The sequence below is a fragment of the Macrotis lagotis genome, chromosome 4 (genome assembly GCF_037893015.1).
Source record: "Macrotis lagotis isolate mMagLag1 chromosome 4, bilby.v1.9.chrom.fasta, whole genome shotgun sequence".
Taxonomy (NCBI): domain Eukaryota; kingdom Metazoa; phylum Chordata; class Mammalia; order Peramelemorphia; family Peramelidae; genus Macrotis; species Macrotis lagotis.
This window is the reverse complement of record NC_133661.1, coordinates 121899257-121917753: the sequence shown is the minus strand read 5'-3', so window position 1 is coordinate 121917753 and position 18497 is coordinate 121899257. Positions and strand designations below refer to the sequence as shown.

General features: G+C 36.3%; 1 protein-coding gene across 8 annotated transcripts in view; it reads left to right on the top strand.

Annotated features, from left to right (window-relative positions):
- ZFAND6 (zinc finger AN1-type containing 6) overlaps positions 1-18497 on the top strand; it is a 112576-nt gene that overhangs the window by 71439 nt on the left and 22640 nt on the right. For 6 of the 8 annotated variants that reach the window (XM_074234017.1, XM_074234020.1, XM_074234016.1 and 3 more), the window contains one exon: positions 14265-14401. The exons of the other annotated variants lie outside the window; for them this stretch is intronic. The gene's annotated coding sequence lies outside the window, so the exon portion shown is untranslated. The remainder of the gene's footprint in view (positions 1-14264; positions 14402-18497) is intronic. 8 annotated transcript variants of the gene reach the window in all.

The window sequence follows — 18497 nt, the reverse complement described above, 5'->3', positions numbered from 1 at the left end:
CCTGGAAGAGGACATTCAGCCTTGCTGGGTAGTTCATTCTTGGCTGCATTCTAAGCTCTTATGCCTTCTGGTATATTGTATTCCAAGCCCTACGAGCTTCCATTGTAGTTGCTGCTAAGTCGACTCTGTGTGATCCTGACTGCAGCTCCACGGTATTTGAACTGTGTCCTTCTGGCTGCTTGTAATATTTTCTCTTTGACTTGGGAGTTCTGGAACTTGGCTATAATATTCCTAGGGGTTGGTTTTTTTGGGATTTCTTTCTCGGGGAGATCTGTGGATTCTCTGCATTTCTATTTTGCCCTCTACTTCTAGAATATCAGGGCAATTTTCCTGTAGTAATTCTTTTCCTGATCATAACTTTCAGGTATTCCAATAATTTTTAAATTATCTTTCCTAAGTCTGTTTTCCATATCAGTTGTTTTTTCAATGAGATATTTCACATTTTCTTCTAATTTTTTATTTTTTTTTTTGGTTTTGAAGTATTGATTCCTGATTTCTGGTAAATTCATCAATCTCCCTGAATTCTATTCTTTGTCTGAAGGATTTGTTCTCTTCAGAGAGTTTTCTTATCTCTTTTTCCATCTGGACAATTTTGCTTTTTAAGGCATTCTTCTCCTCAATAACTTTTTTGAACTGTTTATCCATTTGACTTAAGCTGGTTTTTAGCATGCTATTTTCTTCAGCATTTTTTTGTATTTCCTTGACTAAGCTACTGACTTTATTTTCACATTTTTCCTGCATCTCTCATTTCTTTCCCCAGTTTTTCTTCTATCTCCCTCATTTGATTTTCAAAGTCTTTTTTGAGCTCTGTCATAGCCTGAGCCCAATTTCTGTATTTCCTGGAGTCTTTAGATGCAGGAGCTTGTGCTTCCTCATCTTCAAACTGAGTATTTTGATCCTTCTTGGGATCATATGCAAAATATTTCTCAGTGGTCTTCCTCTTGTTTCTCTGCTTGCTCATTTTCCCAGCCTGGGCCTGGTTGAGCTTTTGGGGCACTCCCACAAGGGTCTCAGTATGTGAGGCTCTGTCCTCCTTCCTGGTCTGTGAATGACCATATGCACCCCCCCTCTGCCACGGGGCCGAGGTGGGGGAGCCCTACTGTTCTATTGGGGGGGCCTAGACTGCTATCAGGATCTGAATGTGGTCAGAGCCCCAGAATCCTGTTCCAGGGACAGAGGACAGATCTCTGCAGTTTCTCTCTCTTCACTCCCCTCCCTCAGCTCAATGGGCTCATGCCCTTGGAGGCTCCTGCTTACCGGCTCTGCCTGCTTCTGTTTTCAGATCAGGGCTGCCGAAAGACCAAGCTGCTTGCTGTGTGCCCTGAGGGCTGGGCTCCAAGTGCTCACTCTGGCAGAGGTTCCCCCGCTGTTCCCCCACTTTGTGCCTGATGCTCCCCGGAGTGCATCTCAGGAGACTCCCCCGCTGCTGTGAGCTGGGGCTCCCAGCGCCCTGGGGCTGCCTCCGGGAGGCTGAAGTTCTTTCGCTCTGGCGTGCTACCTTTCTGGCGGGCGCCCCTCCGACCCCAGGGAGCAGAACCTTTCTGCTCTTTTCCAGGTTACATTGAGGAGAACTGCCTCACTGGGTCCCTTTGTGGGTTCTGTCTCTTGAAAGTTTAGTTAGAGTCCTTAGCTTATGAGTTTTATCAGATAGCGCCTAAGACTGGATCCCTTCTTCTTGCCATCTTGGCTCTGCCCCCCTAAAATGTTTATATTCTAAATAGTCTTAAGACATGAGGAAGTTCACTTGTTTATTCAATTTACATATAACTATAAGCACTTGTTCTAATTTAACACATCCCATCACAGCCCAAAAGGAAATTATTATTGTCAGCATTACACACACAGGCACACAATAAATGTCATATCATGTATTATTGCTAACATATATAATTGATATTTTATGTATACATAATTTTGTAATGGAAATTAAAAATTAGGAATGTTGAGTAACTAAATTTGAATTAATGTTAAACTATACATTTTTCTGAGAAAATAGATAAAATTTCTATATCAGCAAGTTCAATGGGTTTTTTTCCCCTTTATCAGCTAAAAAATAACTAGATTGGGAAAGTGAGAGATGGGTTCTGATCCTGTTTTTACTACAAACTAAGCTAGTGTGACCTTGAGAGTCACTTCTTACCTTTTCTATCTATAAAGGAATTAGACAAAAGCCCTTCCAACTCTGAAATTCTGTAATGACTTAGATAATTTAGCCAGCCAAAGACCTTGAGCAAAAATGTGAACAGGCAGATTGAAAATAATTGAAGGTCCCTGTAAAAGTATGAGAGCTTGAAACACATCTCTTTATATATGGTGAGGAAAACACAATTGGTACTCTTAGGGATCCTACTTGTTGAGATTATGGTCATTACTTCAGTTCAGTAAGCATTTATTAAGTTATCTAAATGTACCAGATACTATGCTAAAATAAACACTAAGGGGGTGGGGGATACAAAAAGGAACTTGCAATCTAATAGAGATAAATATGAATAAATGTGTATACATCAAGCTAAATAGAGGTTAAATAGAAAATAATTAACATAATCATTAAAAATAGTGAAGTATATATGATATACATGAATGATTGTATCTTTGAAAACACAACAAACATTAATGTGCTTAGGGGGAGGATGCACAAAGTTGGTTTCATATAGTGGGGTTTGTATATCTGAACTTTGGAGTTTGTTTCAGAATCTTGGGGATGTTTATTTAAAATAATTAAATCTTTGCTGAACATTTAACAAGTTTCAATCAAGTATTCTATGTGCTATGAGAAATATGAGGAATTATAAAATAAAGTCTTTACTTGTAGGACTTTATAATATAACTGGGCACACAAATTTTCAGCTTGTGAAATAATTGGGGAATAAGTATATGTTATACAGCTAAACATGCAAAAGCAGTTCAGGAGAGGAGAAATCAGTGGATAAGTAGAAGGTAAATAGACATTCTAGGGGAATGAACATGGTTATGTTCAAGTAATAGAGTTGACTGAACAAAAGGCTATATATTAAGATGTTTCAGTTTTTGATTTTATTGAAAATAAAATTGGACTATTATTTGGAGGGCATTAAAGACTAGACAGTTGAGTCTTAGGGTAGTTGATAATTGGGAGCTATATAGTTCTTTGAGTGGGAAGTGATGAAAATAACTTTAGAATGTTCAGGCAGAGGTATGGATTGCAGGATGCAGGAAGGGGGAGAGAGATAGCCACTAAGTGTATTGCTATAATTTAATGTTTGAAAAAGGTCTGTGTATTAAGATTGTTCATTTTAGTTATAAAGAAGAAAGGATATTTTGAAGGAGAAAAGGAATAGACTTTAGTGACAGAATGGATATAGAGGACAGAAAGGGAGAGAAAAAATATCTGAAGAGATATCAAGATTTCTAGCTTGAAAGACTGAGATCATTGTAGAGATATTAATGTGTTTATAAAAAGAGACACTAGTTTAAAGGAGAGCACTGAGCAACATCTCAGTGACCAACCCAGAGCAGTTACATATAATCAATACAATGGACACTTAGTTTAGGTTTTTTCCGTGGGGGAGGGGAGGCAAGGGTATCTGAATTGAAGAATGAGATTTGTTTTGTACGTGTCCTGAAGAAGATAGGTATGGTATTGGAATATAGGTGAGTGGTTTGATCTCTTTCTAGGAGCTAAAGGAATAGAGGTATATTGAGCTGAAGAAAAGAATGGGAATTTATTTTGGGAATAGTATGTCTTTTTTAGAAACTGGAGAAATGAGGATAGTTACAGAAAGTGAGGGTATATTGTATATTTAAGGTATTTAGAATAATATATAATTTGTTTTGCAAGGCAGTGGGACTAAGTGACTTGTCCAAGTTCATATAGCCAAGTAATTATTAAGTGTCTGAAGCCTGATTTTAATTCAGGTCCTCCTGACTCCAGGGCTGGTGCTCTTTTCTACTGTGCTACCTAGCTGCTCCTAGAATAATTGTTAGAAAGCTGCATATGTAGGTATTGGAAACTCTAGTACAGTTAAGTTACATGTAAAAGAAGTTATGATTCTCAGCGAGAATCAGCTTCAATATGGAATTGACTTCCTTCTTTACCTTGGAGCAGAAGTGGAGAAAGTGTGTAAGACAGGATTTGATACAGAAACGACATATAAAGTCAAGGGATTAGACTAGAGTTATGTGGCTATAGGATCTAAAGGACTTAGAGATATTGATATTCAAATAGTTGATCTTGGTGTGTGAAGAGAATCCATTGTAATTGTGAGAAGGCTAATAAAATGAGAGTAGTCTTGTAAGGGAAAGAAAAGGGGAGAGAGAGAGAGAGAGAGAGAGAGAGAGAGAGAGAGAGAGGAAGAATGAGTACAAACAGTAGGGTTTTGATGGAAGAGAAGGAGCACTAAATTTCAGAGATTCATGGAGAATAATACTTATAATGATGAATTTTGGTGTAGTTAAGTGTGTGACTTTAGAAGTCTGCAAAGCAGAGGATTGTGAAAGGACCCTGTGATCACATCCATGTGTCTGCTGAAGTTTCCAGATAATTATACTAAGATACAGGGTGTGTGTGTGTGGGGGGGGACTGAATCAAGTGCTAGAGTTGTCAAGGGAAGAATTAGTGAAGCCTTTAAAAGCAGTTATAACTTCAATCACGAGTGTAATAGATAATGATCATATGCATAGTTATTTAGCTTCAAAAATATATCTACACTGTTGCTAAAAAACTAATGTAAGTACTATCACATGGGATCTATCTTATGTAGCCTCTGAACTCTTATTTTCTTCATATGTGAAGAAGGGATTATGGATTATTCTTCAAAAAGAGATAGGGGAACAGATCAGCTGTCCTTTCCCCTTCTCCCCTGCAGTAGGTGTCCTCTTCTAGCCCGTGGTTGCTCTCAGTGGCTCTCTATCATTGGTCTTTTTTCTTGCTGAGGAAGTGGAGTTATTCTTTAACTTGACCTTCCTGAGCTCTTTTTCTTTTCCAAGAAGTGTAACAAATTTAGGTTGTCTTATATGGCCTTCAAGTTTTTCTATCAGACAAGTACCCCACCCAAAACCTGCCTGCTTTAAAAGTTGTCCCATATTTCAGATTTCTGTTGCACCTCTTTGTTCTTCCTTCCTTAAAACCCTGATTACTAATAATAATTCACCTTTCTATAGTATTTACTATGTACCAGACATTGTGCTGAATGCTTTATCAATATTAGCACATTTGATCCTTCCAACTACCCTGGATGGTAGTTACTCTTATCCCCATTTATATAGATGAGGAAATCAAGGCAAGCAGGTTAAGTGACTGCTATATCCACTTGCCACCTGGCTGCCTTATTGATTCTATCACTACTATTGGTCTTAGTTTGATGTAAAAGAAAGACTTCTGATTAAATTTATTCTGCTTAGCACAGTGTAAAACACTATATCAAGTGCTTGAGATACAGAAGGCAGAAGATCCTCACATTTTAATGGAGGAGAAAATACATGAAAAGTTTCACTTGCAAATGAAATGGAAGGTTCTTGGGATATAGTGCCAAAACAGATGATAAAGCCTATCTAATGTCATTTCCACAGAAAAAAACATATCAGTTTCTCATCTTTTGTTGAACCATTTGTTGTGTTTTTGTGAGGTAATGGAATTAAATGATTTGCCCAGATGACACAGCTAGAATGTGTCGAGTGTCTCAGGATTTGAATTTGGATGTTCTGACTGTAGGTCCTGTGCTTTCTCCACTGCACCACCTCATTGCTTGCTTCAGTGTCAAGAACTTTGACAAGGACTTTGTTTTCTGAGTCTTCATTAGCAGTGATAATGCACCTTCTTCCCAGGACATTGGTTGAGGGCAGAGGACAGGAAACATTACTGTTCCAGTGCTCTTCCATTCAGAGTTCCAAGTGGTACCCATTAGGGTCTGAGAGGAGATGATCGTGAAAGTTGTGGTACTGTGACTTGGCTGGCACGTGCTATCTCCTGTCTGTGTCTTAGGATACTTTGCTTCTTCTTTGTTGGGTGGCCATCCCTTTGTTTTGTAGTTGGGGCTACTGAGCAAGAAAGGATAGCCCCCTTTTAATTCTGCCTGGTCTGTTAGGTATTCTAGAACAGTTAACTTCTGTATATACCTACTTGGATGAATGCCACAAGATAGGAGAGGTTATACAAAGTGTTTGGATTATTTTATCTTTTTTTTTCCTTTTTAAACCATTTTACAGTAAAAGAAGTGGGCTAGAAGAGACCTTATTGTCCAAATCTCTAGGAATCTTCAAAGATGGCCCAGAGCAGTTTTCTTTCCTCACAATCAACTTCAAAAATGTCCTAATCCTTTATTATTATTTTTTTTTAAGAATCTTTACTCTCTACAGGTTCATCTTCTTACCTGTTTTTTTTACTCCCCCTGTGACCCCCTATTTGGTTTTCTTGGAAGTGGGATGTGTGATTGAATAAGTCTCTCAATATTTCTCTTATACTAAAATGGATGTGTGATAGTCAATGATAAGCACAGGGAATATGACTGTAAGTAGAAAGACTATCCCTGCCCCCCAAGGAGCTTACATTTTTTTGTTATTTTGTTATTTTGTTATTTTTATTTTTTTAAGAATTTAGATTTATTTATTATTATTACACTAATTTTGTTATAAGAATAAACATAACCCCCCCCCCAGGAGCTTACATTTTAAAAGAAAACTCAGTCAGGTGGTGGGATTGTGGCGAGAAAAGGTAGGAACAAGGTAGAGAAAATCTAGAAGGTCAGTGGTGGAGCCTGGGGAAGGAATGAAGGGATGGTCTGGGTGATTTCCTTAAAATGAAAGATCTGGGAAAAACTAACCAGTATGAGGAAGGGAATAGAGGTACAGGGGTGAAGTGACCTTCAGTTTGAGGAGGATAGTGCCATTTTTTTTACCCTTGACTTTCAATCTTGAGTCATCAGTCTCCAAGGTCAACTTTGTTGTATTGGACTGATTTGACCATTGAGAACAAGTGGAAGATAAAACTTCCATGGAAAGGGGGTTAATGGGAGATACAGCAGTTTCTATTTTGTTTTAATATGTTTTTATGTAATCTTCATTTCCAATTATATCACTCCTTCCACATTTTCCCAGAGAGCCCTATAAGAAAGAATGAGCAAAAAAGTGTGGTGACTAGAACATAAGTTCAGCAAAATTAACCATAATATTGGAATAGCTAAAGTTAGTATTCCACACCCATAGTCTCCACCTTTGTCAAGAAGTTGGGGAGAGGGCTGTGTTTTATATCTTTTCTTTGGAATCAAGATTTTGCAGCATTCAGTTCTCATTTTTTTGCTTTCTGTTTACATTGTGATTGTTCTTCTGTAGGTAGTATTTTTGGTTCTGTTTATTTCATTTTCCATCAATTTGTATAAAAGTCTTTTCCATGCTTTTAATAGTAGAGGAAAATTGAATTCAGGTGGTTCTTTTTAATTAAGTAAATAATCAGACATATTGGTTTTGAACTTAATATCGGTCCAGAGTTTTATATTAGCCCCGATAATGCAAAAATAATGATCTCTGTCCTCAATAAGGAGGGACTCAATCAAGTTCATAAATATACTGTACAAGATAATTCAGTAAGGAGTGACATTAACAAGTGAGGGGGAGGAGGGCGGGGGGATAAGGACAGCCTCTGACTGTCTGTGGAGGTTGGAAAAGGAGTAGCAAATTGTTCAGTTTGACTAGAACATAAATGAAGGAAGGGAAATAATAAAAAAGAGCAATGGCAAAATTATATAGATGGTTAAATTGTGATGAGTGTTAAGTGCCAACCTGGGGCATTTGTATTTTATCCAAGCAGTAAAGAAAATACTTTTTCTGTTTCATATACAAAAAGTTTTTGAGCCAGATGAGTGACATTGTAAAGCAGACTTCTTTGAAAGACTATTGTGAAAATTAGTTTGCAAGATGGATTAGTGAGATAAATTAGGAAATTGTTAAAAAGAATCTTTTTAAAAGACTTTCTAGACTTGATTTTAATTGGCCCTATGAGTAAAGAAAAAGGGGCAGCTGCTGGATATGTGGAATAGCAGGACTTGAAAAATCTCCGGTTGGGCTGGGGAGGGTAGAAGGAAAGCTTAAAATGGAAGATGATTCTAAGACTCCAAAATGACTGGACTTATGATGGTGCCCCTAACATAAAAAGGAAATTTGGAATGATTTGGGGAATTTAGACAAGAAAAATGTTGATATGAGATATTTTTGGAAGAACTTTTATAAACCATTCCTTCCCATTTCTTTTGAGACAAAGGTGACTTAAGGAGCCTGCTTTGGTCACATTTTTGTGTATATTATATAGAACCAGACAGGTAATAGTTTTAGATTTCAGGTTGGCATGTGTCTTCTGCTGGATATTTTCTGGAATTCATTTATTAAATGAACTCCAAAATGCTTTCCTGTATAAACAAAGGTACCTGGAAGGAACATTGTCATTAATTTTCTGTATTATACAGCAACATACTTTTCATGCTTAAAGATTACTTCCAGGATCATAAGTTGGTATGGATTCAGTGGTATACTTTTTTAAAATATCAAGGTGTTTAATAAAATTTGCCATTCAATACAGGAGAACTGCCATTAAATAGTAATACTGACATTTTAACTGCAATGGAACCTGATTGCTATTTCCCTGAATTAAAAAAAAAAATAGCCTCCATATTTTTCATGATTCTTTGGGAAAGCATGCAAAATAGAAAAAAAAAGTTTTTTTGTAACTTTATAGTTGAACTTTATGTAGAATTATTTACATATCATTTTGAAGGCTTATTGCATTATTTTTTGGGGGGGTGGAGCATGTTGGAAGCCATTCCTTGTTACCAGTCAGTAAAGGTTTATCCTTTTGTCCCAAAAATAGAAACCTTATTCAAGAATATCTCCTGGGGTGGCTAGGTGGCACAGTGGATAGAGCACTGGCCCTGGAGTCAGGAGTACCTGAGTTCAAATCTGGCTTCAGACACTTAATAATTACTTAGCTGTGTGGCTTTGGGCAAGCCACTTAGCTCCATTGCCTAGAAAAAACCTAAACCTAATATATATACATATATATATATATATATATATATTATCTCCTAACAATAATTACTGCTTGGGTGGGTGGGAATTGCTATTACATAGCCAACTATCTTTGTAGTCTGGATATTTGTTCAATTTTTGGTTTTTAATTTGTGATGCAGCATCTTTTTCCATCTTGTAATTGTTAAAACTTTGTCAGCTGTGTTACATAGCAGACAGATCTTTCCATCACTGTTAAATTGCACTAATGGTTAATATTGTTACAAATTTTCACAGAGGTATAAATGTGAATTACTTAAAAAAAGTATTTCTCCTGCTCCCTTGCTTTTGACTAACTGCTTTGAGCTCATCACAGAAGAGCTATTCTCCTTGGGTGTCCTGCTTTAGTTCTTCCATATCTGTTCTCTAAACGTTTCCAGTCTTAAGGAATTTTTTGTAGTAGTAATATTAGCTTTCATTTATGGAATGCTTTACTTCCGCATTTCATCCTCAACATGATATCATGAAGTAGGTAAAAGTAGTATCTTCTTTTACAAATGAAGAAACTGAGGTTAGAAATCTAGTATGGGACTAGTTTTAACTCTAATATTTTTTGTATTGTGCTCTCAAACCTGTGCTTTCTAGAATTTTATTTTATTCTATTTTATTTTATTAGTTTTTGCAGGGCAATGGCGGGTTAAGTGGCTTGCTCAGGGCCATACACCTAGGTAATTATTAAGTGTCTGAGGCCAGATTTGAACTCAGGTACTCCTGACTCCAGGCCAGTGCTCTATCCACTGTGCCACCTAGCCATGCCCTAGAATTTTATTTTTAATCATCATGACCTGTAAATGACAAACCTCAAGTTTCAGGCTTTGCTGAAGATTTTGCACAAAATGTTGGACACAGACAATTTAAGTATAATTGAGAGTTTGGCACCTCATTCTTTGAGGAAGTTTTCCTTATCTTAAAACCGATGATTTTTAGGTATTGTCTGTGTGTACATACCACACATATATGTCATACACATGTCTCATGCATATATAATTCTCATAGATTAAAATTTGAGACTCAGAGGTGAAAAGACTTAAGAAATTCACATTAATGAATTAAAAATTCAGTGTATAATATTTGGATGGGAATCTTAAAGAACTGATTTGTTAGTACATGTATCACAAATGTATAGTCACAAATCTCAAATGAATAATGTGCTTGGTCCAGGAAAAAAGAAAGCAAGGTTGAAATTGGAGAATGATATAACATTTTCAAAGACCTCAGTTATATTCTTAACATTGTTGTTCTTCCCAAGCCAAGTCTTCCCAAGACTTGAAAATAGAATAATATAATCTTTGAAGAGATATATAGAGTGAGTTTAGATTATAGAGTTTTGCCCAAAAGTAAATTTTTTGTGAGATGACAAATTTTAGAAGTCCCATGGAAAAGGAATATGGCTAGAAAAGAAAGTAGTCTGTCACTGTAGCAAGAGGAAAGGATAGTAGATAAACAGACTGCGTGTTACATCAGTTTCTCTGTCAAGATGAAGGAAACTCAGCATGTGGGGTACTTAAGTAAAGCATTTTTGAGAAAGCATGTTAGTGCCCCTCCTCAAAAAGTTACTTGTCAGAAATTTTGCATATACTTTTGTTAAAAGCTGCACCGTTTGGGTTGCATTCCTCGGTAGACTTTTAAGCTCTTTGTAGCAGTTAACATTTCATTTTAAGCATTTATGAATTTTGTATGTACTAGCATTATGCTGGGTGCTGGGAATTCAGATATTAAAAAAGTAAGCTACATTTGAAGAGCTTACATTCTTTTGGGGCAGATAAAATGTACATGGATAAAATACATACAGAATCAATACAAGACAGTTAAGAAGAGAAGGCACTGGAACTTTGTAATGGGAAGAAGGAAAGAGCTTGTTACATCAGGAATGGTTCAAGGAGGTACGGTGTTCATTGAGCTGAATCTTGAAGCCTGGAATTTAGAGCAGCATTCCAGGCCCCGGGGACAGCCTGGAAAGGCATAGAAATTGGAGATTGTGTAGTATCTCATGTGAAGACTTATCACGAAGGCCATTTTGATGTGCTTGAGAGTACTGCAGTGGAAGTGCTACTTGGTAGGTTTTTGAAGAATTTAAAATATTAAACAGAAGAGATTTGTATTAGAGAAGGGAATTAGTGGAATCAGAGTAGAGGAGTGACATAGTCTGACTATATTTTAGAAAAATCATTTTTGATGAATTAGAGAGTAAGGACCTGGAGCAGGAACTAAGGAGTAGGTTATTATAATAGGACAGAAAGATGCTTGCAGCTGTGAATGGATATGGAAAAGAGGAGGAATGAGGAATGGGGGAAATGGTGTGAAATTGTAAGATTTGAGTGACTTGAAAGTATCTGGTATCCTTGACAGAAATAGTGAAGAAGATCAGTAAATGTGGAGAGTTGAGCAGGTAGAACAATTTTCATTTGGACATGTTTAGTTTGGATTATTAACAGGCCATTCAGTTCTAAAAGTCTTAATATTAAATTTTTACTACAGGACTGATTCCTAGGAGAACAACTAGTGCTGGATTATATACATTAGGCAGCCTTCTGCCTTATATAAATCATTAACTCCTTGGGACATGATAAGGGTCCCCAGAGAAGAAAGATCTGCAGCATTGTTTGGGGTACACCCCATTACAACAGTAAATTTAAAACTGCACTAAGTTTTTATGATACCATAAGAACTTAAAACAGGAAAACAAACAGTGATAGGAAAAGGAATTTTAAGGAGGATCACAGAGAAGGGGGGATTTGCCACAGGCAAAGCAAACTTCTTGATCTCAGAGGGCATTACATGGAAAAGAAAGGATGGGTGAGTGGCTAAAAAACAAACCTAGACTAAGGAGAAATCAGGTGGGGGGGTGGCTGAACAGTTTATGTGACTGTAATGGAATATTATTTGGCTGTTAAGAAATAATGAAAAGTAAGCATACCTTTGGAAAAACCTTGAACAATATTAACTGATGTGTAGTAAAGTGAACTGAACAAGGAGAAAAACGTCTTTTTTTTTTTTACAAAAGCAAACAGTATTGTAAAAGAACTTTAAAAGACTTAAGAAGTTTGTCCTTCAGTGCAGTTAACTAAGTCTACAGAAGACTTAGAATTAATTGTTATCCAGAAAGAGATATATGGATGGACTTGCCTAATATGTGACTTTCTTTTGCTTCCCTGTTATTATAATGTCTCAGATGGTTTATTTCTTTCAGTTGGAAGGGGAAGGTTATGGTCATGATTTCCCCGCTCCCCCAAAGGAGGACCATTGAAACAATTTTATAAGTGCACAGAAGAGATCAGAAGGAAATTCAGAAGAACAACTAGCATAGTTTGGAAAGTAGTGCATAATTATGTACTTTTTGAAAAGCATGTAGTTTAAAATGGAGATTCTCAGTTTCATGTAATCCTCATTGTATTTTGTTTTGTATTTGGAAATGATCTTTTTTTTTGTTTTTAATAATGAAATAGAAAAGCTTAAAAACTATACTTTTATATTTGATCTTAAAAGTAATGGAGAAACTCTAATATAAAGGGATGAGATAGATTTATTCTTCAGAAAATATTTGAGAAGCTGTGTGAGGAATTGGAGTGGAAAGAGAAGCAAGTTAAATCTGTTTGCAGTAGTTCAGGTGAGAAGTGTTTAAGGGCCTGAATTAGTCCTTAACTGAGTGAGAGAAGGATTGTATACTAGAGATAACAGTGACAAGTAGAAGCATAAAATTGGGCAAATTAATCAGATATATGAGAGTGAAGAGTTGAGAATGACAGAGGGTTGTGTAGTTTGGTGCCCAGAAGTATGGTAGTACCTTTGACAGCAGTGGGGGAATTTGGGAAAAGGAGATTCCTGGAAAAGATAATTTCTGCTTTTAGTCTTGCTGAGTCTGAAAATCTCCCAGACATACAGTTGGGAATTTCTGATAAGCAGTTAGTGATAAGAGTAGTAGAATGCAAGAGAGAGGAACCAGGAATGGTGTAGTTCTGGAGATTATCTACGTAGAAATGGTATTTTAATTCATGGCAGCTGAGGAAAGAAAAAAGAAATGGACCCCAGTAGAGAGCCATGGGACATGATTCATGAGTTATTGGTTGAAGGAACTATTCAAAGAGACTGAGAAGAAGCAGTAGGATAGGTAGGAGAGCAAGAGCTACAATCCTACAATCCTGAAAATCTTGATGAGAATAATATCCAACTGGAGAAGGTAGTTTGCAGTGTTTAATGCTACAGAAAGGTCAAAAGGGATGACACTTAAGAAAAAGTTATTAGATTTGGAAGTTAAGAGATCATTTGTATCTTTGTAGAGAACAATCACATCTTAACTACCATTATTTTTAAAAATGGAAGTAATCCTGGCCTATATGCTTTGTTAGAAGAAATTGGCTTTATTGTTGACCTACTAGGTATGATCAACATTGATTACTTCCATTTGGTTGGTACCCTGTTGTGTAGAGGGTACCAGGTAATTCAGTTAACTTTTTTGGATGACACAATGATTGTAGAATTTTTTCTAAGGTCTTAGGAATACATATTCCTATGTTATTGTTCAGTCATTTCTCAATTGTGTTTGACTCTTCATGACCCCATTTGGGGTTTTCTTGGTAACTACTGTAGTGATTTGCCATTTCCTTCTCCAGCTCATTTTACAAGAGAGAAAACTGAGGCAAACAGGATGAAGTGACTTGCCTAGGGTCACCCAGCTAAAAAGTGCCTGAGTCCAGATTTGAACTCAGTCAGATGAGTCTTTTCTGACATCAGGCCTGGCGCTTTTTTTACTTTACCATTTACACATCCATTTTTTTCTTATGTAGGCCTACTAAACATTGAATCAAGCAATTTTGAAGTTTGTCTGACATTGGGCTTGGGTTTTTAGAAATCTCACATTTAATAGGTCATGTTTTGAGTTTTTTCCCATATTGAGAGATTGAACTGGGAATATGTGTGTCCCTTTTCCAGTACAGTCTTTTCTTTGTACCCTACTTAGTGATAGGTAGCTAATGTATCCTTATATATATGGAGTATTATGGCATCTAGTGTGTTACTGTGGTCTTTGGGGTCTTTTTTGCTAACTTGGTAGCAGAATAGGGAAGGGAAAAGGAAAGTACTGTTTTTTTTTTTATTACAATGAGCTTTTATATTCCCTCCTTATATATTTGTGGCCTAGGATTTGGGGAATGAGTTCATTATCATTAAAGGGGAAAAAAAATTGAACCATGAATCTTTTACCTACATCAAGCAGATATAAATCTTTTGTCTTTCAGCCCAAGCTGCAGAGGGAAAGACAACCTGACATAGGGAAGTGGGGACAGCTACAGAGAGAGAGAGAACTGCAAAACATCCTCTGTACAGTTGCAGGCCTGTACTCCAAAATCCAAAATCCCTATACTTTTTCACCAGAGTGAGTTATCTTCTTTCCTTCCTTTGTCAAAGCAAGTCATTGCAATATTTCTTAGCTAATTTATTATAGGCTTTCCTTTCTTTGATCTCCACAGATTAGATTATACTAGGTAGTAACAGTAAAAATGGACATGGAAGAGAGTGGGGTTGTGTGATGCCAAGAACATTTGAAAGGAAGAATTGTTAGAATTGGAGATGGCAAAAAGAATTAGCTATGTTTAAAAAGTGTTTGTATGTTAATTGAATTATAGTCCCTCTTGAAAGTACATAGGATTTGGAGTCAGGAAGGAGGTTTAAATCCTAGATTTGCTGTTTATTTTCTGTGTGACTCTGAGCAAGACACTTAATCTTCCTGGGCCTTAATTTTCTCATTTGTAAAATGTGGGAGTTATGTCCTCAAGGATACCTCCAAAGGTTTCTTTCAAGCTCTGTATTTGTGATCCTAAAATATAAATTTAAAAGAATTCTTTGTAATGACATTTGAATTTTCCTTTTAATATCCACAGTTGGAATGAACTAATGATCATGACTTGAGAAATTAAAAAATTAAAAGTAGCAACAAATTTAGCAAAGATTTTCTAAAGTGTTCTCAATTCTTTAAACTAAAATTACCTTAGAATAGATAACAATATTTTAGAGGCCTTTCAAAAGGGAGTTTGGAAAGAAGAATTTATTTTAAAATTCACAGGAGTAATGATTATTGAATCATATCCCTTTTTATTATTGCATAAATTAAGGCCCAGAGATGTTAAGGGACTTGGCCACATTCCTAAGTTAGTGGCAGAACCAGGCCAATATCTTTGTTCATTTGATTTCTTGTTTCTCCCATGTTAATGAATCATTTTTTTTTCTTATCTGTTATTTTTCTTTTCCTAATTTTTTTTCCTGAGCTTTGTGGCTGTAAAAAATAGTGAGAAGAATTAGACTTGAGGTTTCATTTTATTTAAGAAACTTATAAATGAGAACTTCTCTTTTAATAAATAAGTGAACACCTGAATTTTGTAAAATTAGTTGCCTAGAGTAGGTGTCAAACTCATAGAAATGGTTTCTGTGAGTTGTATATTGACTTAGAAAGCCACAAATTAATATTAATAATATCTACTTCATTATGTTTTTAAATATTTTATTAAGTATTTCTGTTATATTTTTATCTGGTTTGAGGTGCACTCGGGAGTGTTGTGGGCCGCGTGTGGCTGCAGCAAATCAATATTCATTGTTTGGCCTAGCATTGCATTGCCAGATTGGTTAGGCAGACATTGACCCCGAATTCTTACGGATCTAAAGCTAACTCTCACCTATTTCGCCATCAAGCCTCTCCTTAAGTATAATGGGATAATAATTAAAGATTTAAATTCTATTTTTGTTTCCTTTTACAAAACTTTCTCCTTGGAAGTGCCAGACTGTTTCTTTGATAAAATTGGTCATGGGAAACTTGTTCATTCTTTCCCTTCTTCCATGCTTATAAACGGAATTTCAAACTAATCAAGGTATTAATCTCCTTATAAATAGCACACTTGAAATTTATTAATCTGCTTATCAATCTGTATAATTTTCCCTACTTCTCTCCCTTTCCCCCAAAAATTGCTTAGAAAAGTGTTTTAAAGTTGCCAAAATGAGGACCATAATTCAACTTTACTGCCAAAACATTTATGGTTATATGCAATTTCAATTTATGATACAGGAACTAGAATTTTTGTAACTTCATATTTGTATTATATTTTAGTGCTTATAATGCTATAATTTTAATATATGGAAATAAGTTTTAATGAAAGTAGTATTTAGAACTTATAATTGCAAACATGTATGCATATGCACGAACACACACACACACAGACATGTTTAGTAGCCCAGATTTCTTTGCTACTTTTACTATTTTGCTTCATTCACATAGTACTCTGGCAACTAGATGATATAGCAGATACAACATTGTACTTTAGAAGATTTGAATTCAAATCCTATCTTGGACAACTTCACCAGCTATTCTGACAGCTACCAATTTAACTGGAACAAATCACTTTACCTTTTTCAACCTCTATTTCTTCAACTTGTAATTCAGTTGACTTAAGTTTCCATTATGGATGCATTCCCTTCACTGTTAGGTGCCAATGACTTAACATCAGTTGACTTTCATAAATAAATATTTGCTTCTACAATAAAACTAAGAGTATAAACATTTCTTCTACCCCTACCATTTTCAGGGCAAAAGCTCTCCTATACTACCTGAGTCTCCAGAGAGGGTAGGCTCAAACTTCTGCAAAGCATTGATGTCTCAAGAATTCTTGTCCAAAAGTGTCATTATCTCAATGAATCCTCAACTATTTTGATCTGGGTCCTAAAGGTCTTTCCTCACTCTTAGGGACATCAGTGCTGGGCTAGCAGCAAAATCTAATATGAACTAGACATAGACTTAGAGAACTAGTTCTCTTGACCTTTTAAAACTTTGTCAAAGCCTCCGTCTGTTATCTAGAAAGAAAGAGTATATAATTTTTTAAAAAATCTGTGACAGGCAGTATTTGTGGGGCCATATCTCAGCCTCTGAGAGAAGAATCAAGATCTTTCTCCTTATAGCATCACCTTTCTCTGGATATTTTGAATATAAAAGATTCAAGAAAAAGGGGAAAAGAGGAAAAGTCTGAGACTGAGGCCTTTTGAAGGTTCTCCCTAGTTCTGGTGTTATATCTACAGCCTAGTTTGAGACTGTTTACCACATGATTAAGTAGTCTGGAGACAGTTACAAAATGTTCACATGTGCTCCAAAGTCTCTCCAAAGTACTTCATTAAATGTTGTCATGATTTGCCTGGAAGCAGACCTCCCCTATCTTTTTCCACATGGAGAATTTTCTTTGAGACACCCTGTGTCGGGCCCCCCATAACACTTGATAACTAGGATCAGATCTTATTAGACCAGATCCCTATGAGTAAAAATGCAGATTTGAAAATCAGTCAAATAAAGACTAGAACCCCAAATGGAGAGAACACATTAGATCCAGATTCTTAAAGGATGTTCATAGCCATTTAAAGTAATTATAGAACTTCATTGAAAGTACACATTAGTTTTTTAAGTCATTAGCAAGGGAGGAGTAAGTAGTTTACATCAAAGTTAGATGAAGATGACAGGACAGCTAGATGGAGCAGTGGTTAGAGAACTGGCCCTGGAGTCAGGAGGACTTGAATTGAAGTCTAGCCTCAAGCCACTTAATAAATGTCTAGTTGTGTGACTTTGGACAAGTCACTTAACCCCATTGCCTTAAATAAAAATTAAAAAAAAAGTAGATGAAGATGGATGGATGGAAGTAAGAAAAAAACTGCAAAATTAATAAAAAAATTTTGGCATAGTTCAGATAGAGTAAATGTGGCAAAAGTTGCTACTTGCAAAAAGTAATATACACAAATACATGCAAGAAATTTGGAAACACCAACAGAGGGAAAACCCAATAAGGGGGTTTTAGAGAGATTTCTTGTAGGGTTGGTGTGATTTTTAGCTAAGACTTGAAGGAAGTCAGAGGGCAGAGATGAGCATTCTGGGAAATGGAGTATCTTGTTTGAAATACTTCAAGGAGGCCAGGGTCACTGAATCTCAAAGTGTATGATGGAATATAAGAAGTAAGAAGACTAGAAAGGTAGGGAAGGTACCGGGGAAGGAAATGGTAGAAGGGTTTGAGTACCAAACAGAATGTTGTATTTAGACTTATAGGGGATAGAGTGGCATTGAGTTTATTGAGGGATGTTGTCTGGCCTGTACTTTGACAGCTTAGTGACAGACAGATCATCCAGCTGGCTACTTCAGTGGATGGAGGTCGTATTTTAAAGACTTTATGCCAAGATGGGTGATAGAAGGGATCTCATGCAAAGATGCTGAGAAGGTACAATCTGCAGACTTTGCAACAGATTAGATATGAGGATGAGAGAGAAAGTTGAGGATAACATGGTTGGTAGTACCTTTAACTGTAATAGGGAATTTAAAATGTGAAGAAGCCTGGAAGGGAAAGCAGAGAGGAAATAAGATGACAATTTTTCAGGTAAAGTGTTCCACAGGAGGAGTAACTAAGTGGCTCAGTGGTTAGGGTATCTGACTCCAGGGGGACCTGAGTTTAGAT